This window comes from Porites lutea, chromosome 7 (genome assembly GCF_958299795.1).
Source record: "Porites lutea chromosome 7, jaPorLute2.1, whole genome shotgun sequence".
Classification (NCBI taxonomy): Eukaryota; Metazoa; Cnidaria; class Anthozoa; order Scleractinia; family Poritidae; genus Porites; species Porites lutea.
The window spans coordinates 13,060,397-13,084,916 of record NC_133207.1 but is presented as its reverse complement, the minus strand read 5'-3'; the positions used below and the strand labels follow the sequence as shown (position 1 = coordinate 13,084,916).

The 24,520-nt window shown below is 38.0% G+C and overlaps 1 protein-coding gene across 1 annotated transcript in view; it reads left to right on the top strand.

Moving 5' to 3' along the window:
* Nucleotides 1–11,336: 11,336 nt before the first annotated feature.
* The window catches only part of LOC140942720 (polycystin-1-like protein 2), a 74,959-nt gene continuing 61,775 nt past the window's right edge, over nucleotides 11,337–24,520 (top strand). The window contains exon 1 of the mRNA XM_073391695.1: nucleotides 11,337–11,471. The gene's annotated coding sequence lies outside the window, so the exon portion shown is untranslated. The remainder of the gene's footprint in view (nucleotides 11,472–24,520) is intronic.

The following is a 24,520-nucleotide window of genomic DNA, read 5'->3' as shown; positions in this document are numbered from 1 at the left end:
AAAAATATAAGCCTCTGGGCTTATTTTAGGAATTTTACGGTAGCTCACAGCGTCAATTCAAAGGTCAGTTGTTTTGAGCTTTGAATGTCCGAATCCTTTGGTGTAACCATTCATTCTGTTATGCTGCCATTCGTGTTTCAGTGTTTTCTGAATAAAATTTTGTATGATCTTTTCACAAAGTTTAGATAATTGACAATGTGGACAACAGGCTTTAATGCCTGAAATCGCGTAAGTTGGGAGGATGATACGAAAATCATGATTAGCAGCCCCCATGGTCCACGTCCGTAGGATAAAACAACTTTTTTAGGGGGTTTGGCATACTTTAAGAACTGTGATCACGATGATGTTACTATTTCTCAATTTGGAAACTCCAACCCCTCTTACGTGCTAAAACATTACTCAGAGGCCTACAGCATCAAAGAAGTCGACTTTAAATGTTCAGTTTGTTCCTGTCAGCTGTGAATGCAACAAACCAGGCTAAGAGAAACAACACAGAATTTTCTAATATATCATAAATTTCATCGGGAAACAAAGTTTTTATTGGTTAATAAAAAATTTATGGCGGGAACTAAATTTGAAATACTAGGTCTAAGTTTAAAGAGCATTTTTCGCTTTTAAACGTTTTCAACCACTTAAAATTTGGACACTTGTAATCCCAGCTTTTACGATGCTTTTTTTGGTTTGTTGTTGTCAGTATGAAGGAAGACAACTGAAAAGAGCGGTGTACTGTTCTTCCCGGACATTTACAATCCTATTTTGGGAATACTTAAAAATATCAGTTCAGTTACGTGATCGTATCTCATCTTACATTGCTGATGAAGTTCAAGCGATTCGCAACAAAATATTCAATGTTTTCTTTCAAACTGTTTTGCTCTGAGTTTTGGATTTTTCCTTTTGAATTTCTTTGCCAGAGCAGATGAAAACCTTGTAAGTTGTAATTTGAATAGATGAATAGGGAAAATAGAGGACAATTGTTAATATTGTAAGAAGGCTTGTTTTGTTCATTTAATTTGCCGGTTTAATTTTATTTATCAGTTGTTGTCATAACAGCATAAACAAAAATTTTCCTGTACTGATTATATACGGTATTCAGGTAAAAAAATTAAACCGGAAATTTACAGGGTAGAGTACAAAATATACGAGCTTTCGCTTATAATTAATATCGAAAATAACTAGAAATATTGCATGAAAGCTATTTTATTCTGTTTCACTTCTTTACTTGCTTCACAGTATTCTTTTGATAAATTAATGAATTGTTTCCTATGCCGGATGTATATTTAATTTTCAAAGCTCAATACAGAACACACTTCCATGTTAACATGTGGTTATATATATGTTGCTTAATCTAGCACTTCCTTAATCATTCCAATATTGAAAACGTATACGGTGATGGAATTCATACATAAGAGGACCGTTACATAAACTTGTGTACACGGATAAAAAAATGTAGTGAGGTAAAATATCCGTTTTGCGAACGTGCCATACGAGAGGACCTTTGGTGGGCGTCAACATCCATAGGTAACATTTATTTTCATTAAAAAACTGTTAGCTTTCTTCCCTAACATACATCGTGCGTCAAAGCTCACTTAAACGGAGTGATAATTAAACATGGTAACATTATAATGTTGCATGATGTTGATTTCCCAATATTTTTCTTTGTAATGTTTCATTCAGTTTTCAATTTTATCTTCGAGGATACTCTTTTTTCGCGAAATATGGGAACGTGTAAAAAGTGTTATGATGATTTCCAAGGATTATGACAAGCTTTAAGCTGTTTCGTTTGTTATTACTTTCCTGACAGTTGACAGTTTATTTGTGCCGTTTAATTTTGTTTCTTTCTTCTATAGCTACTGATAATTTACCTCAGTAATCTAGAACTAATTTTACTGAGGTAGTGTTAAAAAGTAATGCAAGTTTAAAAGGTAACCGAAAGGCTGATCAATAAAGGTTGATTTGAATGTCACTGTATAAGATCCATATAATAAATCAAAAAATACCAAAAAAAAAAAAAGAAAAAACATCGATTCACTAGCTTTCATTTGAAAGATTGCAAGACTCAGAATTAGAAATTCATTCTTATTGATTCTAAAATTGAGGACATTGACAACGTAAGTTTTATTCTCTGACCGCAGGCCAACAGCAGAAAGTCTTAAGGCATGACTTGCTACGGGCTTAAGCAGTTCATCAAAAACATGGAAATGTAGTTTAAAATGCCAGGAAAGTGCTTCATTTGGCAGGGTGAAAAAGTTCGCTAAGACTGATTTTTCTTCGACAACGCCATGTTTCCATAAAAAAGGAAAAAGAGTAAAAGAAAAAAGAAAAAAGAGAAAGAAGGAATAAAACCTGTTTTTGCTTTGTAAATGCTGTGTTTCTGCTTCAAGCAAGCTGTCTCCCAGGATTTGCATTTTAAATCCACGTCTGTGCCAAAAGTTTAACAGTGTAAAGTTAAACCCCAATCTCGCTTCAACTAAAAGGACCGACTCAAAACGTTCCTCTAAAGATTTAACCAAGGCAGTGTTTGAAGAAAAAAATACTTACCAGGCAAAGTTGCACCCGAATCAATCAAAATACTTTTTAAGACAGGACTTGTCTTGCCATAAAGGTGTAGCTATGAAATGATATTTAGAGGAAACCTTTGAAGTGGCCTCTCTTTTTATTGAAAAAATTATGAATTAAAAAAAGGAAATTTAATAAACAGGAATGCTAATGCCTCTATGACTACAAATTCATTAAGTGTCGACGCACGGATAAGAGTTTGCAGCTGTTCTCCTTTTCTAATAATAAACATTGAATCGTGATGGGGAATGGATCCTGTCCTCAGTCATTGATTGAAGATCACTCTCTCGTCTGAGATATATGTCAGCCCCAGTAAGGGAAAATAATATTCTTAATGCAAAATGGTTCTTATATTAATCCCCGGATTTATCCAGATAAAGTGCGCGGAATGACTATGGGCCACCGGTGTGTTCTGTAGTCAAATGAATAGTAGCAAAGAAATCATATCTACTGCTACGTGCAAAGTCGACGGCTTTATGTTAGTTCATTTATCTTCGTAACAGGTTATGTGAGTTCATACACAGAATTTTCCAACATAAAGTTTATTTATCCATTATTTATGTCATCTTAAGTGGCATTAATTTTACTGACATGATATACCCAGCAAATAGGTACACAATTCAAGTTGCGTGTTGTTTGTGATTGAAATTATTACCCAAAGCCCCTTACGGACACGAAATGAAGTTTTCAAATATTTTTGTTCTAATAGTTTTAAGCTTTGTGTTTTAAATTCGGAACTTAAAACAAGTAAATTAACTATAAAAATAAACAAGTAAGCAAAGAAAAACAAAACAATATCGGTCAGTTTATACATGAAGCACATATTCGTGGCAGAAGGTTTCGTTAATGGTTTTCGTCAATGCTTCTGAAATCACTCCATTTTAAGTGATCAAAACTTAATGTTCTTCAAGCAATTTTCGGTTCGAATAAGAATGAGACAGTTAGTGTGAATAAATATGAGGAATTTTGTTTGCATGCTTGGGGAGTTTCCGTGGACGGCGTTTACTCTAGTTGATTTTATTTAGTTTTACCCCAACTCGCTTATGGAACTTAAATAACGCTTGCAAATGAATTACTTGTGAATTCCAAAAACAACAGCTTCGTGACAAACATTTATGCAAGCCGAGCGCTTTATATTTATACACTTATAAACATGAGAGATAAACTTCGAAAAACTGCTGCTGAAAGGTTTTTAAAAACCCCAATTTCAATAAGTTTTAAACTCCTTTAATTTTGACCATCCGTGTCCTTTTTTGTTTTTCTGTGTTATTTCATCTGTTATTTGAACCTTTCATCATTGTTTTAAGCGATTAGCTTTATGGTTCCTTTAGTGTGGCAGCTATTGTAGGTTATAGAAGCTGAATTTGGCTAAATTTCGTGATACAGCTGCAGCCTTTAAGGCCCGGTTCAAAGGTCGCATTTTACATTAGCCGAATTTAATGTTAATGAGGAAAATCTATTGTTCGTGTAATGGAACGTTTGGGACTGGGTCGAGGCGTGCGGAGCGAATAGACGTGCCTAAAGCTTCTTCGCGCTTTCCGTTCTTGAATAACCAAATATCAACTTAATATTAGCCAAAACAACTTTATGTCCGACAAAAGTCGCGCCGAACGGGACAAATTATACCTAGACGGAGTTATGTGGTTATTCATACTAGTCTAGTTCTCTGATGACCTAATTACCGAGTAATATCTTTCGGCAAAGTTAATAGGAACGTGTGCGTGGGAAAGCTATACTAAATTTCAGAGGGAGTAAGATTATTTTCTGCTCTGATTGTTGGATATGTAATTTTGCCACCTCGATTCTTTCCATGGCAGCAAAACAGTTTTCTCTGGCTGCCTTTTAACATGTTTTGTCGCCTTGTTTGTTTAGTCTCAATGTACGCAGTTTTATGTTTTGCGTTTTCTTTTTGCATTTGTAATTTGTATTTTGAATTTGTAACTAGTCTAGTATTTGTCAGTGCATGTACTATTAGTAATTGATGAGTTGATATTGTAATGTAATGTAATGTGAAATGAAAGAAAATTAATAAAAAATTGATAAAAAAAATAATAAAAAAGAAATGCACTAAATAATTTAGACAATGCCCTCCCCCTCTCTTGGTGTTTTAAGTTTTTCCCTCTGCCCCCGCCTCACGTTTTGCAACTTCCCTCTCCCAATAATTGAAACGCCTCTCCTAATAATTGAAACGCAGTCCCTAAAGGTAATGCGTGCGTTTTTTATTCGACTTTCCCCGCCCATACTTAACTAGAACTACGGGTATCGCAGAACCTAACGCGGCTGGAGGAGCGGGGGAGAGGCCTATAAAATGTCAGGGATGGAAGGGGGGAAGAATGGGAGTAAATTGTGTAACTTGGGAGGGCGGGTTTCAACACTGGCTCCAATATTGGAAGGTGAGATGTAGTTAATCTCCTTTTGGTTGGAGTAAATTTGAGCCCAGTGCTCTGTCGTTAAAAGATGATTTTCTGGGATTTAAATGGGGTTGGTGTTGTTAAGGAACGATAGCCAATGTTTCAAGGTCTCGTTTTGACCCTCTTTGACCCACCTACATGTGTAACTATAGTTAAAAGAAAATGGGTGTGATAGTGAATAACTGCAGGTGAATATGCAGCTAACCCATGCCATCTTTAATGATAAGTGTAATAATAATTACTTGTGAAGTCTGTCATTAGTAGTGAGTGGATGAAATGGCCGGGGATAATGCTGCAATGAAAATAACAAGTAAATGCTGGTAATTGGAGTAAAAATATTTATTGTTAAGCGAACTACAGCAATGAGAGTGTTTGCACTTGTTGTAGTACATAATCACACTTGACAACTAATTGTTTGTAACGGTAAGGTGCAAACATAATCACTTACCCTAAAATAGAAATTACGTGTAGCAATGTCATTAAGGATGCAGTTAATGAGAATTGTGAAAGTGATCGTGACTCCTGATTATTGAATATGCGGTACCCTCATTAGCACTGAATTATCCCTGTAAAGAGTACAAGTCATTTATGAAAGTGTTCACAGTTATTTTTCTACATGCATGAGAAACAAATACGCATGCAAGGGTGAATTTGTATGAAATGTCCACATACAAGACATGTTGAACGTGATCAGTTTCTCAGTTCTCAACTTGCATGAGCTTGTTGAGACATTGTTGCCAGAGGCATAGTTTTTGAAATTCCCAGACTGGCAGTCAAGTGTACACTTTCCCTGACCAAATGAATTGAAAATTTGTCCAGATATTTATAGCGAAATTCGTTGCATATTTTGGGTTTTCCTCTTCCGTCAATCATCTTAGCATACCTCTTAGGGAACACATATTTACTTGAGCGAGTTTAGAAGGTCATGATTTGTGAGTGGAGCCTCGTTCCCAGTCGTCCACGGCGATTTCGGATGTCGCACTCGGTTCCAAGCCTCCTCTGGTAATTCGGATAGCGCGAACTGGCCTGGGTGCGAGGCTGTTGTGATTCGTGATTGGTGGATTTCGATCCGTTTTGTTTGTTTCGTGCCGCAAATTTTTACGATCTTTCTCATTCTTGTCACTTGCAAGAATAAAGCAACGTCTGTCTCCCTCCTTCGACAAAAAATCCACTCACAATCACGATTTCCTTCGCTATTCTTGAGCTGTCTAGAGTCAATAATGACGGCAGTGAAAACGTCAGTAAAAAATGAATTTGCGTTCTTTCACATTTAGTCGCGTCTATTTGGACCCGCTCAATATGCCAAATGCAAGCGACTTTTCCTGGAGTTGAATTCTTAAGGATTTTATTCAGTTTCAAGAAGAGAGAAAAAAATTCGTCGTTGTATGTCCGAACCTCCATAAGTCGTCAAATTAAGAGGGGCCGGCGGTCAGCCGGGAAATTGCGCGACGAAAGTTTTCAAGTACAGGCGGAAAAGCCCCTGGGTACCGACTCTCACCAGACCATTTCCAAACGGTCAAGCGAATGCTGGCTCCTGACTGGGCACAAAAAATGCTTTGTATTATTGTGCCCAATCATCGAACAGTTTCTCCTGAGTTCTTTTCTTGAGCTCGTACACGACGGCTATCATCTAGACACATGCAGTTGCCCGGTTCGTTCACCAAGCTTGTGCGTGCAAGGGAAACTTTCATTTTCTACTTTCCTAACCAGAAACGAAGGAACTAACGATGAGTCGAAAAATGTTTCGGATGCTATAAGCAGGAGCGACTCAATTTGCACTGAGAAAATTCTGTTTCTGACGGATCACAATGTATCGTAAATAATAGGAAGTTTAAGATGCGGCGGCGACGAGAAAGTAAAAGATGCAATAGCTTGACAAGGCAAAACAACAACTTTGCACGTGCATCACGCCTTTTTGTACATTTCTTTGCCGTCACTGCACGACTACCACATGAAAATGCCTAATTTCGTTTTATGTGAACGACGTAAACAAGCAATGACAAAATTTTCTGTCTCTTTATGAACTTGGATATGGTAGATAGAAATTCAGCTCCAGAAGAGTTTGCTTGCATTTGACAAAGTAAGCGAGTTGGAATAATCACGATAGAGACTGAAAAATATGTGAATTCACTTTACATCCGACATTTCGTGGTTTACGAAGGTATGATCGATGCAAGCGTGAATACCTGTTGTAAGCTCAAGCTTGTATTTTTGGAAAAGCGTCTTTAGTTTTCGGGTAGACAGTATTTTGAAATGGAGAGTTTATATCAAACTGAAAGTTTCCTGACTGCGTGCATTTCTTTGGTGCATGAGCCAGACAAGCCGTGATCGAGTCAATAGCCGTTGTGTACGTACTCACGAAAGGAACGTAGGAGATGCTGTTCGCTGATTGGGCACAATAATACAAAGCATTTTTCGTGCCCAATCAGGAGCCAGCATTCACTTGACCGTTTGGAAATGGTCCGGTGAGAGGCGGTACCCAGGGGCTTTTCCGCCTGGGCTTGGAAACTGACGTCGCGCTTTTCCCTACTGACCGCCCCTGGGTCTCCGAGGATGGTCGTAGTCGTGCAGTGGACGTCAAAGAAATGTACTAAAAAGCGTGATGCACGTGCAGAGCTGTTGTTTTTTATCATTGAACGTATATTGTTTTTTCAAGTTGTCGTTGTGGTCGTCGTCGTAGTTGCTTTTTAAGCAACTACGACGAAAAAAAAAGCTCCCTATTCTTAGCCAAGCTGGGCGAACACGTTACATTGTGATTGGAATTAACCCCGCCTTCACTAAAATGATTGACGGAACAGAAAAACCCAAAGTCCCTACTAAGTTTGCAAAACGTGCGGCGCGATACAACTAATTTCGCTGTAATAATGGATTCCAGATTCCAGTCAAAACTTCATTTACTGGACACAGATGACATAAAACAAAAGACTTCTTAGCTTTCTGTTCAGGGAAAATTTGCTGGGTATTGTTTCATGGTTTTTGTTCTTTTGTTTTACGTCATCTGTGTCCGGTACACAAAATAAATGCCCAAACTCCCATCACATTTATCGTGAATGTAAAGTGCAGAATGGATTGATTTTATAGGAAACCCTAGATCTGCTAGTCGTTTAATTTCTGTAAACAATAACCTGGTAATGGAAGATGTGTAACTTCGGTGAATATGCAGAAATATGTCACTTCCCTCTGACTTCTTTGAAAGAGTCAAATTTTCCCTGACTTATCCTCGTTAAATTGTCCCTTGCGGGTAAAGGAATTAATTTTCCTGGCACGGTAACACATGTCACACACTAATATTGTGACGAGTTCCGAAATACAGATGTTCTTTTCGAATATTAAATGGCTTGTGTCACGATAGTGCGCATGCTTGAGCTTTGACAGTAGCTCAGTGATTGTTTTTGAACCAATCGGAAGCGAGTAAGATGCACGCAAGGAAATTTACATAATTCAAGATTCATTGTTCGCGATGCGGGAGTCGTTTTTGTTCGAGTTTATGTATCCCCATAATTCATATTTATTCTCTGGTATTCCTCAGATATATGTTGCAGCCGATAAGAATAAGATTAACAACCCTGTCCTGCTTTGAAACAAACATTTATTTTAAATCAGCTTTGCAGTAGTCTTTGTACTTCTTGTTCTTGGTTATTTACATATGCGTATTTTCACGTACCCACGCTAGCAAACCTCGGATCGGTAACCAAAAATATTTTGTAAACAAACCTTACTGATCTCTCTGTTTGCCCTATATAAACTTAGAAATACCTGCAAATAGCGCCTAACCGGTGACCAAAACAAACAGTATCGGATGAGGCAAACGTTTTGCTTAAAATGCTAACTAAATGCACGCTATAATGAAATAGGCCATGCCATGCGGCCGGCTAGCGCGATGAGCACTTCGCATCATGAACATTGTAGCTCATCGTAGCAGTGTTTGAAAGCAATTTTTAACTTGTGCGCTTGATCATAAAACGCTTTCATTGTAACAGTAGCCACATAACGTATAAGTATAAAAATTATTTTAAAAGAACAAAGCAAAAATTAAGCATAAACAGGAGCCCATCACTATGGCATAAATTTCAATTGCCTCCTTCCGATTCGTTGTGTCAGGTGTTCCGCAAAACATTCGTGCACTTCTCCTCAATGACTTCGAATTTTTCTCGACAATGCTTGCACAAAAATACAAAATGTGGCGTTTAAAACTTCCAAAATGGACCAAATAGCCCTTGAATACTGATATAATGGCTTTCTCGGGCGTCTCAGGGTCAATGGAAGAGGATTTCCTCACCAAAAGCCAATCTTGGAAGAGGGTCGTGAAGGGGTAAAATGCGAACTGGGATTAGCCTTATTGTGGACTGGGAAAATGGGATTTACTCACTGGGACTGGGATTTAGCCACTGGGAATGGGATGAACAATTATAAAATGGGAATGGGATTTCTTTTCTTTAGCGGTCTTTGCTCCAATATTTTGAAATAGAAAAATAAAATTTCGTAGCAATAGACCTTGCACTCCTCAGTAGAGACCGTGAGCAGTGAAAGCGGAGACAGTGAGTCAGATGAGGATTGTACAGATGATAGAATTGGTTTTCATATGGTTATGTCAACAAGGGCTGGAAGAGAAAGAGTGTTCACCAGCAGAATGAGAGATTTTCTTCAGTCCAGGTGAAGGTACGTGTATCCAAATAGCGTCAATCAGTGCTTTTAATTTATTGTGCGCATGATTTTGCAAATAATCATTAGTAATGGGATTTTAGATTTGGTAACTGAGATTTTGGCAAAAATTAGCCTGGGAACTGGGATTTGGGCCAAATTTAGGCTGGGAACTGGGATTTGGTACCCCCCTTCACGACCCTCTTGAAAAAACGTTCGCCAGAAAGGAAATCAAGATGCCACACTGATGCGCAGAAGCATGTCACAGTCCCTTTAAATAGAATCGAAAATAGGAGGCCAGCAATAATAAATTTTGGTTATGTTTGACTTAAAAGACACAGCGGTGTTTATGTATAAGGCCGCCATACATAGATATGTATTTTTACTTGGGATGGTTTTGGGGAAGTAAATGTAATGAAAACAGTGTAAACGAAAATTTTGTTCAATGAGGACTTTGTTTATAAATGTAACGCTTCGCTACAATTTGTCACACATTACTGCATTATCGGTGTTATGAACTGTTCATTGTCAAAAAAGGCTTACTGTAAAACCCATTGTAATTGCATATGTCGCACTATGGCTCTGAAGGTTGGATAATATGGCTAAAGGCTAAAATTATTCTGAAAAACTCACCAAAAGATATGGCACCAAAAAGTGATTTGTCACATAGAAGAATATTACACTAATTATTCATAGTTCTCTTAGCTAAATAATGATTCGGTTCAGTAGGACTTTTTTTGGGACACTATACTTACGCAATCACATTTACAGCTCTATTCCCTGGACTCCGAGTATTTTGCAACCTTTTTTATCATTATTATTAAATGCTTTTTTGTAGTAAAGCTTTGGCAGCCGGCAACTACGACGACTATTGATCCTGAATGCGAGGAAAATGAAGACTAAGATTCGCATGTTTTAACTCACCCGGACTCAGTACCAAACTCAATGCGACGTTCATTTCATTGGTAAGTGAAATCCATCCAACTTCGTAGCAGAATACCACTGAAATGGTTCTAAAAGCAAATAAAATACATGCGTACCAGTGACATTTCAGTCCCTGGCAAAGCTAACCTAGACGTGTTGGGTGATAGCAGACAAAACAAACGAAAAGTGTCAAGGTCATCATTTTAAACTGCCTTTAAACTTTAAAGGTTCAAAACTATAATTTTATAGATATGTCGAAAAGCTTTTAGAGCCAATTTTTTTATTGGTTGGATTTTAAATTGGTTTTATTAAAGCAATATTTTTCAGAATGTAATGTTTTGAACGCCTGAATTATATATCGAAGACAAAACGCTGAAACAACCCTTGGCTGCCATTTGATTTACTATTGATTATTAAAGCAATTTTTAGAACAACCTCCTGAGATGCTTCCTTGTCTTTGGAACGGCTTCGATTTAGACGCCAAACTTTTCACGTACCGAACCAAATGCATAAATTATCATAACGTATCTCGCAAGCAGTTTGACCGAAAAGAGCATTTTTCGCCTTTTGAACTTAGTTCAGCTGCAATTAAGATCGGCGTCTGAATCAATTCAGCCGATCTAAATAAGTTGGGTCGGCCTTAATTCGAATCAAGTTCGGCGTCTGAGCCGGGTCTTTCAGGCATTTGAATTCCTTGCTCCTGATTGGCCAGAAGAAAATCAATCAGCGAAAAGGAGCAGCCTGGTGACTCTGGTGATTTCTTACACGACGTAGTTTTGTCCATCGATCGCCACAGTTGCGTACCATGTTCAACGGGGAAAAGTTTGTCGTGGAAAGTTTCAGAACAAAATTCGAACAAAGCCTTACAAGTTACAAGCTTTAGCACGGCTACAAGAAACAAACGGTGTCCCATGAATTCTTACGGCGGATCTGTCTAAGGTATTGTGAATGTTTAATTTTATTGCTGATACGCGATGCACGACCTTCACTTTCCACACCTTTGCTCACTATTTGTAATATACAACGCCTGAAGCTTACATTTTACATCTCCATGTTCTTTACACGACTTCTGAAACTTTTTCGGCTTCGTTAACATTTTCTTCTAAAACTTTCCTCGAGAAACTGTCCCGTTGAACTCCCTACGCAACCATGTCGATCGAAGAGGAAAACTACGTCGTGTAAGAACACACCAGAGTCACCTGGCTGCCCCTTATTTGCCAGAAAAATATTTTATCTGGCCAATCAGAAGTAGGCAATTCAAACGCTTCTGAAACCGGTTCGGTAAGAGTAAGTGCCCAGGGGCTGTTCTCGATCTTCTGGTAAACTTTCACCACGAACTTTCTATGGTCCCCACCAGCTGCCCCTTGGTCTCAAAGGATGCCTAAGATGCTACCCGCTCCTCAATAATAGGTGTCACTGCACTTGTTTAAACGTTACAGTGCCTTCATTTAGTCGGTTTGCCACTGAAGAAGTATTCAGTGTGTTGCACTGCGACGGTCAATCAAATTCGTAATCGGTATAGAAATTTGCTTGTATTATAATTATATCGTTTAATCCATAACATTACTGCAATTGTTTGTTTGCGGGTGGACTTTGTCACTTTGTGGTCCCATGCTGTCACAAGTGCTGATTCAGTCATGTCTGTTACATTTGGAAACTCATTTGTTGTAAATCGCGGCTATCAAATCGTTCATGTACTTTAAAATATAAACTGCTATCGTCGTCGCTTTTATAGCAAATGGAGTCACATTGGGCTGGGAGCTACTTTTTTCACAAACAAAATAGTGGACCAAAGAGGATTGAAATTGGAATTCTTTGCCGAAAGAAACCTTAACTTGCACTTCAAGCCGGGGAGCTTAGTGATCGTGCTCATTGCTTGATTCAAGAAATTTATCGACTGTATTAGTTCACATGCCACCCTGATCCACACAACCACTGTTTTAACAGATTTAAAAATCTTGGATCGACTTTACTTTATCAACTTTATCAAGCCATATACTTTGTTAATTTCGTAATATAGTTCTTCAGTTAGTATAGGTAATAGCATGATTTGTAGTGATATTTGGCATAAATACCACGAGTGATATTTCGAAAAAGTTATACGTAATTTCACGAGCCGTTAGGCCAGTGAAGTTTGAGACAATTTTGAAACATCACGAGTGGTATTTTATGCAAAATATCCCGTATAAATCATGCTATCATTTGTTTATACTACTACCCGCTAAAGGTTTGTAATTTTCACATGTAGGTATTTCAAATTAAGCTGCAATACCACTGCTGTAAGCCAATCAAATTGCAGAAATTTCTCATTTAGTATTATAAATAATATATAAGGACAATTTCAGTGAGGTTGCAAATTGCTTATATTCCTATCTGTCGGCCGTTAATTTTTTTTAGCATTTCACCACATACCAGCTCTCTCCTTTTCGATATTGAGTTCCTGCCCGACTAGGAAGTCTGTCTTTCGAAACATACAGCTTTACACTGAAAATCTTTTTTTAACAAAGTGGGAATAATGGTGTTAACCTAATCATGTCACGATTCATTGTAGCATGGTCTCCAGGAATCGTTGTATCACGGTTTGATCAAGCCAGAATTACTTTGCAACTGTACTGTCTTATATTTATCCGCATTCAAGTGTCTTTGATTATTGAAAGCACTATGTATTGTTGTCGAATATATCTAGTTTTAGACCTGAATTGACAGAGATAAGATAAATGTTATTTCTGATGGTTTTTAATGTAAAAGTAGGAAGTTTCTAGACTGATACACCTAGAAAAACTATAAACATATATATACATAACCAAAGTGTCGTAGTCCTCTGAATATACAACTCACTTAACACATTAAGTAACACATGCATTTTAATTGCTTATTGTACTGAGGAAGCTTCTAGTGTTCTGAAATCGGCATTATAGCGGAGCTCTGGCGCGCGAAGCGCGGCTGCGGAGCACCATGGGTAAGTAAATCTACCCATCCCAAAAAATTTGGTAATCACGTGACTGTACACCACCCGCCCGTCCGTCCGCACCAGAGGGCAACCAATGTTCGATCTCACACTTTCTAGCTAGTTTGGCAGTACAGGAAGACTGATATTGCAGACATATTGCACATCAATGTTGTGATCAATTGACAGCTGTCAAAACAGGGTATCCGCTGACCAGTATCACCTGACCGTATCGCGGGCTCAGTTGTCGACCCATCGAGGTCGAGCATCTTTTTTAAGTTATCCGCTGACAAGTTACTAGTTTTCAAATGATTGCAGGCTCAAGTTTAATTTTTTAAATTCATATGGAATATGACGCACAATTAAAAAGCTAGTTGCTTTTGACGTTTCTCACCAAGGTCACGCGTTAGTCACGCTCTACGTCCAATTTTTATACTCTGATTGGTCAAAATTTGACAGGTGAGTTCATGCGGAAAATTTATGCAGCATCTTAAATCTTGTTTAGTTTGACAGCTGAAGCTGACAGAGTTTTGTGTCAACTTGTGATGTTTTTGACTGTCTTTTTCCACTGAATGAACAAAGTGAAATTCAGCTGCTATCAAGAGTCTTCTGATATTCATGGCTAGTTTGTTTATTGAGGTTTTCGTTGAGAAATACGTTGCTTTGGCAAAGTCGGAAATCCGATTTCGGATGGCATCGTTTTTGTTTTTCACCTAGGCCTTGCTTGATACGTAAGACGGTTGAAAAGTCTGAAGCGATTGTGGCCTTATTTGATGGTTTTCAGTGCATCTCGAATGGTAAGCCTGAGTAATTATTGCAATTGATGTTTGTTTTTTATATCTAATTTAATGAAGTCGAGCGTAGTTTATGCGGCTATTTGGTTTATGCACGTTTGTAAGATTTGAGACACTGAGGTGGCCAGAGTGACCGAGTATCAGGTTTGATTATAAGCTTATAGAACTTTAAAAAGCCTTTAGACATTTTCTCACCGCAGATAGAAGGAAAACGTTCCAATGAACATTTAGTTATAATTCTGGCTGTAAAAGAAAGCTTTGAGCGATTTCCTTTCCTCTAGTTCATCTTTGAAAAAAGCAAACACCGGCTGGGGAAGCCGGCTAAAAACATAAACAAGGATTTTCAGAGACACTTTAATACTTGTCTCCGTGAATGAAAATTGTTGTCTGTATATGTTTCACCGAATTATTTTACATTTATTGATTGTTAGTAGTCTCTTTTTCAATTTAAATCGCTATGCCGTTTGTTTTCAGTCGCTCATGAACATCGCTTGCAGGAGTAGTCAAAATGCCGCGCGTATCAAACTAAGTGACTAAGCGCATAACTATATTAATCTTAATTTAAACAGTCGACGTTGGCGCTTGTCAAAAGTGAGAACCGGCTAGCCGTATAGGTGATTTTGCAAATTTTGTTGATGGTTTCGCTAAAAGCCCACGCGTGCTTCGATCGTCCTGAACATTGAATGAGTGCAATTTGTATTGCAAAATTGTGAAATACTGCATTCTGTCCGAGGTCTGTATGATAAAAACAGCGCCTCATGGTGCTGTTTCACCTCAGATGTGAAGTATAACAAGTATAAAAGGTTGGTTGGACTTGTTGGCAAGATTTTTTAAAGTAAACTTGTCGAACGCAAAAAATTCGGCCTGATTTGTTTTCCAGGCCTAATCTACTGTGATCAAGAGCCATGATGGCTCTTAAATGTGATCATTTTTTGGGTGTACATATAAGGCTATCAACTTAGCCTGTAGTGCAGGCGTATTTTGGGTCGGCGAAACAGTTGTTTGTGTTCGTATTGTTGTAGCCGCCATCTTCGATTTTATGACAGTGGAAGATTGGGGAGAGTTGAAATAGTAACCCCAAGGGTAGGTTCGAAGGCGAAAGAAGGAAAGGGGGGAGGGCGAGGGGAGGAAAAAAATTCGCCTGCCCGATATTATTGTTCTTTTGGGAATCTCCGTACGCCGGCAAACGGAGCTCCTGATTGGTGCGGCATAGGGAAGTAGATTGATGCCTGCCAATCAAAACGGTAAGTCTATATTGTTTATTCCATTTCCGTTTGCATGCAACTGCAGGAAAGAATTATTCCGAATTCAGAAATGGCGGACGTAAATTCGAATTTTAACGCAGCTGTCGAAGCAAGTCTTTTGGAATTGGAGCGGCTGGGAATGTCGCGTGTATTACGCAATGAGAAAGTCAAAGCGATTTCTACACTGGTCTTCAGGACAAGATTTGCTCGCAGTACTAAAACCTACACCACTTTTACCTCATGCCAAAATGCTGCTTGTTCCAATACGTTTTTTTTTCTGGCGAGTAAATCATGCTCTAGAGGGTTCTATGCTTTGACTGAGCAAATGTGATTTTAGCCGCTTATTTCCCACTGAGGAAACTATAATTTCTATCTGTTTGCTTTGCTCGAAATCGCGCGCATTTACAAGGCCCTAAAGCGTTTTGCTGACTTGCAAGGACCCATCAGTTATAACGATCCCCAAAATAAAGGGATGAATCTCATAGTTTATTAGATATAATCGTGTAAAGTTTGCTTATCATTTTCGCATAAATTATGATCTAAATTTGGAAACCGCTGATTTTCTCGAATTGGGTCTTTGCGATTTTGGTGAAACTCTGTTCAGCCCAAGTCACTAATGCGCACTATGTGTAGCCGAGAGATTTTCACGAAAAAATGCCGGCAACAGCAGATTTTCGACTCAGACCTCAAAGGGACGTGGCATTATAACCACGTGACATTTACTCCGATCGCCAAAAATTTTATGTTATGTTGTAGATTGATCGATATGTTATCCATTCTATGTGTTAGACTTACGATAAAAGTAAAGGAGGGGATACCAGAGAGCTTCAAAGAAGGATGGTACCCCCCCAAAAAAACTGGGTCGAGTCACCTTAACCAGGCACTCTTTCGCTGCAGCTCATTCAACTTAAAAATTCTAGACTGAAATGACACCGGTTTAAAACTTCGCGAAGTCAGTTTACTGAATAAATGTCCTAAAATTTGCGTCATTTTCAATTTGGACTCGTTGGAATGCCCGGCGTCATATAAAGGCTTTTAATCGGCCTTTGAATGAGTTTTGTTGTTTTAAATTGCCAAGTAGTACAATGAGTGGATATTTTTGCCAACCCGGTTTTCAAAAATCCAGGTATAAATATGAATTAAAGAATTATCACAGCAAAGTCATGGATGGATTCGGCAAAAACATTCCTTTTTTTCGTTCAATAGACTCTCATTCAACTGTTTAAATCTTCACAGCTCGCGTGGCAAAACGGTTCCACATAATAGTGGGAAAGACCGCATGACGTTTTTCGTATCGCAGGCGCAACCTGGTCTTGGTCGTTGTTATCTAAAGACTTCCTTGTTTGCGTCGGGCACAATCGAACTTTCTTTGTGGGCGCTGCTTTGTTTGTGAATCACTAGGTACGGTGCTTCGTGTTCAGTTGTGTTAAGGAAATCAACATGAAGTCAGTGCTTTCCTTCGCTTTTGGCATCTTCGCAGTCTTTCTAACGGGTTAGTTTTAATTGAAGTTTTAAAAGTTTTAAAAAAGAACTCAGTAATTCTCTAGAACACGTTCTAAAACCAAATGCGATATTCTAAAATGGCCAATTTCTGGTAAAAAATAGCCATTTCAGCAGTGTTTTTTCCACATTTGATGTAGTAGGCTTAAAAAGAGGTATTATCTAGAATGAAAATTCAAAATGTTACCATGCACAGGACTGGTTCGGTAATATATTCCTTTTTTAATGCAGATCGTGCCGGTTTTCAGTCGTTTTAGGCAAAATGTTTTGCAATTTAGCAATGATCCAGGAAAACTTCCAAAAAATGTGCAAACGCATTCAAAATAACCACGAAAATTTCCAGCAACGTTTTAGTAATATTAAAAAATGCAAGATTGAAAGAGGTTTTGTCAGATTACCAAAAATGAACTCAAGGTTTCCAAATACTCACGTGTACGATTGTAACTCAAAATGACGGTGGAAAATTCCACCGTCATTTTCAGGCGATGGCTGAAAATGCGAGGATGGAAATTTCCATCGTCCTTTGCTAATCATACAAAGAGCAAGACCATTCAGTACGCGACAATCTTTCAATGGAAAATTTTGCCGTCGGTGTTACACAAACGCTGAAAACGTAAATACCCTCTCCAAAATCATTTTTCAAACAGGCTGTAAACAAGAGAGGATAAAGCTTTATCCCGTCTTGGCTGTAAATGACAACCATGATAAATAATTATCATCTCTAACAAGCCAGGTCAGAAATAAAACGTGTTTTTTAATCATAATTTCATTGGTGGCGTACAGTTCAGTTGTCGCCAATGTCGCGCGGATTTTAGACTGCAAAACAGTCGTTTTTTTTCCCCAAAATTGGTTTAGAGTGGCGTAGGAGCAGTGTAAGAGCAAGCGAATGAAGCTCGCATGCCCGAATACGTAGGGCAGGTGAGGTGAGAGAAAAAAAAACCGACTGTCCGTTTTCCATATAATGAGTTCGTTCTGACCAGGGGGTTCAAAAATGTCGTTGATCTGTCAAACATCTATTCACAACTCCGTCCATTTTGTAAATTTGATACATCCGGTGATTGATTTCGCGAGAAAATAGCGAAAGCAGTCTTGAGCGTTGTTTCCGTGTACAATGTAGTGTTTTGTGGAAGATCAAACATAAGTGGATGGAAGTGGCAGTACACCGACAAAGCCTGTTCCTGCTTCTCGAAGAGGGAGAAAGCCGAGCCAAGCGCTTCAGATAATTGTAGAATTTGCAGCTGTTGTTTCAAAACACAGTTCGGCAATTTTAAGAGTGGATGGATAAGCTCTAAAAATATATTTGTTTCCCCTACTAGTACTAGAAAAAGGTGAAACGTTACCAAAATTGGTCGACCTTCTGATAAACGAACTGTTCGTTGTCCGGTCGACGAAGGAGAATCTTTCTCCACAAAGGTGGAAACTGCGCTGCGATTCTTTCGCAACTGAACACGCCAACGGACAATGAATTCATCACGGTAGGGAACATCACAAATGACTTGTTGCAAACATAACTTAATTGACAGTTTGCTAAGAGCTTGCAGTCTACGCGGATTTTAAGGGACTGTGCAATAATTATCAGGAGGGGGTGGGGGCTGAAAAACTAGAGTTATCTAGCAAAAACGTAGACAGTACCCCCCCTCCAAAACAAAAAAAAATTAGTTCTAACCCCCCTCTGTTATGTTAAAAATAACGTCGCACCCCCCCCCCCCCCCCCCCCACCACACTGGTAACTCAAAACTGGACAGAGCTGCCATCACAGCTTCAATAATGACAAACGTTATTATGTAACATCTAGTATCGAGAAGGATGTTGATCGCTTGATTGAAGATTCAGATAAAGCATTTGCTAGGTACCGGTGTGCTTACCACATTGGCTCAAAATCTAAAACTTCTGAAGCCAGAAAGAGAAAGGAGCAGAGAAAAAATCAAAGAACAGGAGATTGAACGCTTCAAATAACAGACGAAAAATAGCTTGCATTATATTTAGATCCTTGGGAGGAGAGCCTGTTGAACTTTGTTGTGAGCCACATATATATGGAATTCAGCAAATCGATTCAGTCGATGAAGAAACATTACTTTTATTCACATCAAAAACTGACAGAGCTTGTCTACGAGATCTGTTTGATTCCCATTGTTTTATGGGGGAAGCTGAAAAACAAGTTCATGATTTTTGCTTTACATAGGATCAGCTCAATTAATTAGAAGACGGGTTAAAATTGATCAGTTGTGAATTTGCTTTTCATTTTGATGAAATATTTTCAATAATCGTTTAACAGCTATTCGTGTTGATATTTGTTACAGTCTATCATGATGCCTGTATTGAGAATCTTTTATTGCGTTTAATTTTATTTACATTTCGAATAAAACTTAAGCCCCCCCTCCGTCAAATGAGTGATTTTACTTTGAGCCCCCCTATCTTAGCAGCAATTTTATGTAATGCCCCCCCTCTAGTTTTTCAGTCCCCCCCCCTCCTGATAATTATTGCACAGTCCCTAACAGGCCCTTTTCACACCGTTTGCTTTAGAGTCTCAGGTCGCTTTTCCCGTTAGACTTGAAGCATTTTAAAATCTGACCAAAAAATGGAAAATGGAAGAAGATCAGCTGTTTTACAAATACCGATTCCGTGTCTGTTAACTTATCATGACTTATCAACCTACAGATAAGAAATTCAGTATACCTTCTCTTCTCGGATTAAGCCTCCGCCGTGTGTACATTTCTGTTCGTGTTAAACCGGTTTCAAAACAGGTGGAAAGGAAATGCAACTCAAACAATAAAATATTCGCTAAATAAGAGTCAGTACTTATCAAAGGAAATGAAATTTTGTGTGAAATTTCAAACTACTATAAATAGCAGGAGAAAAATGAAACACGGAAACTTTAGAGCTAGTAGGGCGGCAGACATGTATTTTAATTAAAAAAAAAAACCGAACTTTAAGTCTGTACTTAAAATACAACTTTCTGACAGCGGATTTCTACTATTCTCGGTTTTCACTCACGTGAGGAAGCAGACATAAAAACAGAAAAACCTTTTAATACAGAAAGTCTAGACTGATCTGGAAAATGAAAGAAGATAAACATACAAAAAGCCTTGCCAAGAATCTATCAGGTCTGTGCAATAGTTCATATGCGAGATATTCGGAAAAACGTTTTACCCAAATTTATATAGCTTTGTATGGAGACGCCATGTTTGTGTCCCTTTCAGGGGCACAAATATGGCCGCCGGAAACCAACAGAAACATCTGTTTTTAAGTTTTCCTACTTATGCGTCACGAGTTGGTTTAATTATTGGCTTGCATTAAACCTATGAAAAAATGATATTTTTTTAATAGTAAGTAGATTTAGTGTGTAGCACTTTTTGATTATTTTGCAAAGGCACAAGAAGCACGAGAATTGATTAAAAATTGTGAGTTAAACCTCTATGTATCACGCGATGGCCTGTCTCACTGTACCAAAATTATTATATCTCGGTGAGCATTCGGAAGTCAGCCAAGCGCGGTCATTGCACGCGTGCTGAACAAGAATGCTGTATCATGACAGACTAGAAACAATAGACAACTCCCAAAGCACAAACTCAGCCAAAACGCTAAAAATCTTCAATGTTTACTCAAGTTTGGGCTTATAGAAGATAATGTCACAGTTTTTCAATGACCATGAAATTCAGAGTCCGGGTAGTTAGTTAATCAATTGTGGCCCTGAAAAAATTTGAAGGAAAAAAAACTACGAATTTTTAAGAAAATGCTTTTTTCGTGAGAAGGACTCTTAAACACACAGTACAAGAAAAAGAAAAAAGAAAATTGAATGTTTTGCAAAGTTTATAATGAGAATCAAAAGGAGCTTGAAAAATGTACAACTTCAATTGTTTGTGTAAGTTATGAATCTGATTTACAACTAAAATAAACAAGGTAAAATTGATTTTTTTATCAACCGTCAAAAGAAGTTATTGTCCCTTGAGCCCAATTCCCTCAGCAGTTCTTTCTACGCTACTGCCCTTGGCTCATTTGGCCTAGATGGGTATGTGCAGCTAATTAGGTTGGTGACCATTTCACCCTTAAGAATTTCGAACAGGTTGTCTGTTTGGGCTGTAAAGGTTGATGAAGAGCAGTCTATAGTTTCATTTTTGTTACCACCATTTTTTCCCCAAGTTTCTTCCATGTTTCCAAGTTTAAAAGCTAACTGAATTTTGTATGCTAAATGAAATGAATCAGATTATAAAGTAAGGTCTCTTTGCTTAAAAAGGGTAGGGAAATGAACAATGTGTCCTACTACACATACCAAACCCAGGAGGGTGATCTCACATTTTAATACCCAGCTTTTACCACTTGTTGTAACAGCAAAGTCAGTGAAGGTTTATGGTCTCTAAGAAGTTTTTTTGCCTGCCTCAACACAAGCTTCTAACTGTTATTGTCGACTACAAATAATATTATCTTATTAATAATCATTTTACATTTTTTTTCAAGGGATCCTATGGTGGTTTTCATTTCTACTAGAGAGGGTTTGATTTCCTTAATGACATTTTTATACAGACACAACTAACCTGGAACGTTGATGTCCAAAGGTGTAAAAAGTTATATGCAACTCTATGGCAAAAACTGATGGCAGTGGCCAAAGAAAAGACAAAAATAGAAATGTCACCATTTTCCTGATTTTATAAATTTCCTTTGAAGCATATTTAGCCAAATGTGGTCCTGGTCAAAACACGCCAACTTGAACATTTATTTTCTGAACTTAGCTAATCTTTTTTAAACCATAATTTTGTTCCAAGGGGCAGTGTAGTTTTTGGAATTTATAATTTTTTCCTCTCTGTTGGCAACAAAACACACTTGAATGAGGACTCAAACTGAAGGCAGTGTAATAACTGCTGTCATGAAAAGAGAATTCCAAAGACACAAAATAATTTCCCTTTCATTTCAAATCACGGGAAGATAAGAACTGAAGGATATCAACATGTGCAAAATCAAGAGAGAATGATCTCTTGGCAAAATTTATTTGCTTTTAGTACATAAAGAAATACATGGACTACGAGATTTGACCATGCCACTCAATCATCCAACGCAACTCTGCCAGGATAAGTTCACAATCAAGGATGAAGAATAAAGACTCTTAATCAATCATTTTTTGTCGTCTTAAAGGTGTAGTAAAACCGTAAACAACTCTTTCGACCACAGCCACCGCACTTTTTTTAATATCCCTGTGAATTAATTTTGGGCCTTTCACTTGAAAAAATAAGTTCTTCTACATACGCATTGGAGGTTTGGCCCTTTTTTTAGTCTTGTGGGTCTTTTAATCAGAAACACAGCTTGAGAGCCTGCATCTAGAGAGATGAAGTAAGTCAAAAGGTCCGGCATCGAGGAACAATGTCTGTTTACGATCAATGTTCACTGGTCTCGTTATTAGCGTAGTAAACCGCATGTAATGACAAACGCAAGACCAGAAGAAAGGAAAACGTAAGCTCTATATTACCGCGGACAAAAATTGGTTACAGCAAAGAGAGCAATGACCAACGGGACCAAAAGCGAACTCATTTCACACTGTCGAATCGCTGCGAAGACGAACCAGGGGCACCCAACGGCAATTTTCGGAAAATATCTGTTCGGAAGACGATTTGAGATCTAGAATTTTGGGAACATTTATTGTAAAATTTCTTGCTTGCCTGCCTCTCCTAGGATTTTCGAACATCTACAAAATGGTATAATTACCCATTTTTAACGGATTTTTACCCTAAAAAAGGCCACCTAGAATTTTCGGGAGCCTTTTCCTGGCTGAAATTTTCGAAAAGGTAAGTTTTGATCCCTATAATTTTCGGATCACTAGACTTTCAGCTAGGAAATCCGAACAGATGAAAATTTTTTAGGGGATAAAAATATGCTTATATCTACCGTTTAAATACTAAAATACGTTCAACAATGCTTTGTTAAGTGGTTTTGAACTATATCCTCGTTGGGTGCCCCTGACGAACTTCTTGTTGTTGTTCCCAGCCCGTTTCGCTCATGCTTACTACAGTTCTCGAATGATTGACAGATTTCCTAACTGGGGAGATCATGGAAAGCCACATGTTAATAGGAGCTTCGCTTTTAGCCGTGGCTAAATCTATATATTATAACATAACTAACCAGAACCTACATTAAACGGTCACCCTTCGGAAATAGACAGCTGTCAACAACTGACTGCGTATTACAGGTTGACCGTTCAATACAGGTTTGACAAACCTAAGAGTTTGTCGAGAAAATGAAGATGGTGAAAGAGTGAAATATCCCGGTATTACATGTTAAAGTGCTTCTACCTATCGATATATCTTTCTCAGAAAAACCTTTTTGAAAACCGGTGTATAAACATTTTTTATTTGATAATATGCAGAAACTCTCCTTTTCGTTCTGCTTACTTTAACTAGCATATTGTACCCTCTTTAGCGCTTTGTTGTAACTATTGCTTTATGAAATGTATTTTCTTTTTGGAGGCTGGGGTGGGTGGCTTTGGCATAGAATTTATTATCATCATGCTGGAAAAAAAAGCAAAAGGAAAGAAAGATATGCTCACCTTTGAAGTCCATCATGAAATGCTGCTTTACTTATAATTGGGTCCAAAATGTTTTCAATTTGCGGATCGGAGCTCATAATTTTTTGCATGTCGTTGATTTTACTCAATGGGGATTTTTTAAATTGAGCAGTTTGCTTAAACGTTATTTACAGTTGTAATATTTTGAGCGGATCGCTCGTGTTTGATAAACAAAGTATTATCAACTTGAATATATTTGTTTGACACTGACTCGAACAGAAATGAGCTTCTGTTCGTTTAAGTAGGCTTGACACATTTGATTGACATAAACATTAAAAAGCGTAGTTGACAAGTAGTGTTTATACGGCCGAAAAAAATTTTTTTTTTTCGTCATAATTTTTAGGTGCCTATGCCAACCTATACAAAGATGGTGTGGCCAAAATGGTGTTTGGTAAGTATCGCCAACCGTATATTGTTATATCTATTAGGTTCAGTGTCATAAGTTATTGCAATTGGAGTTATCAGAAAGGCTATCCTCCCTCTTCTTAGCCGAGCACTGACCAGTTACTTGCCAAATGTTTTTTTTCTCTGCTAATCAAAGTACCTAACCAGCTACGTCCTTTCCAGTCGGATGAATCAAAACAGTAAGTGTTAGCTCTGAGGAATTTCAAAATGAACAGAACTGTCAGCAGCGTATTTATCACATTAGGAAAAATTTGTTAAAAACCGGAATATTTACGCGTAAAAACCATTCAATATAATTCATCATTCATCGTTCTGTTTTAATTTTCATTTAAAGCCTGACGTGATTCATCTCAGATATGCTTGGAACAGTTATTCTTTTTTTGCTAAACCTTACCGTGTCTACAAGTGATATATGTTGAAAAGGAATGATCAAGAGGTTCATGATAAGATTAGGATGCCTAGGGATTTTCACTCCCTGAGGAACCCAACTTTAATCAGTGCTTTAAAGTCATAAAAAATTAAAGGTGATTGATTGTATGCTCCCACCA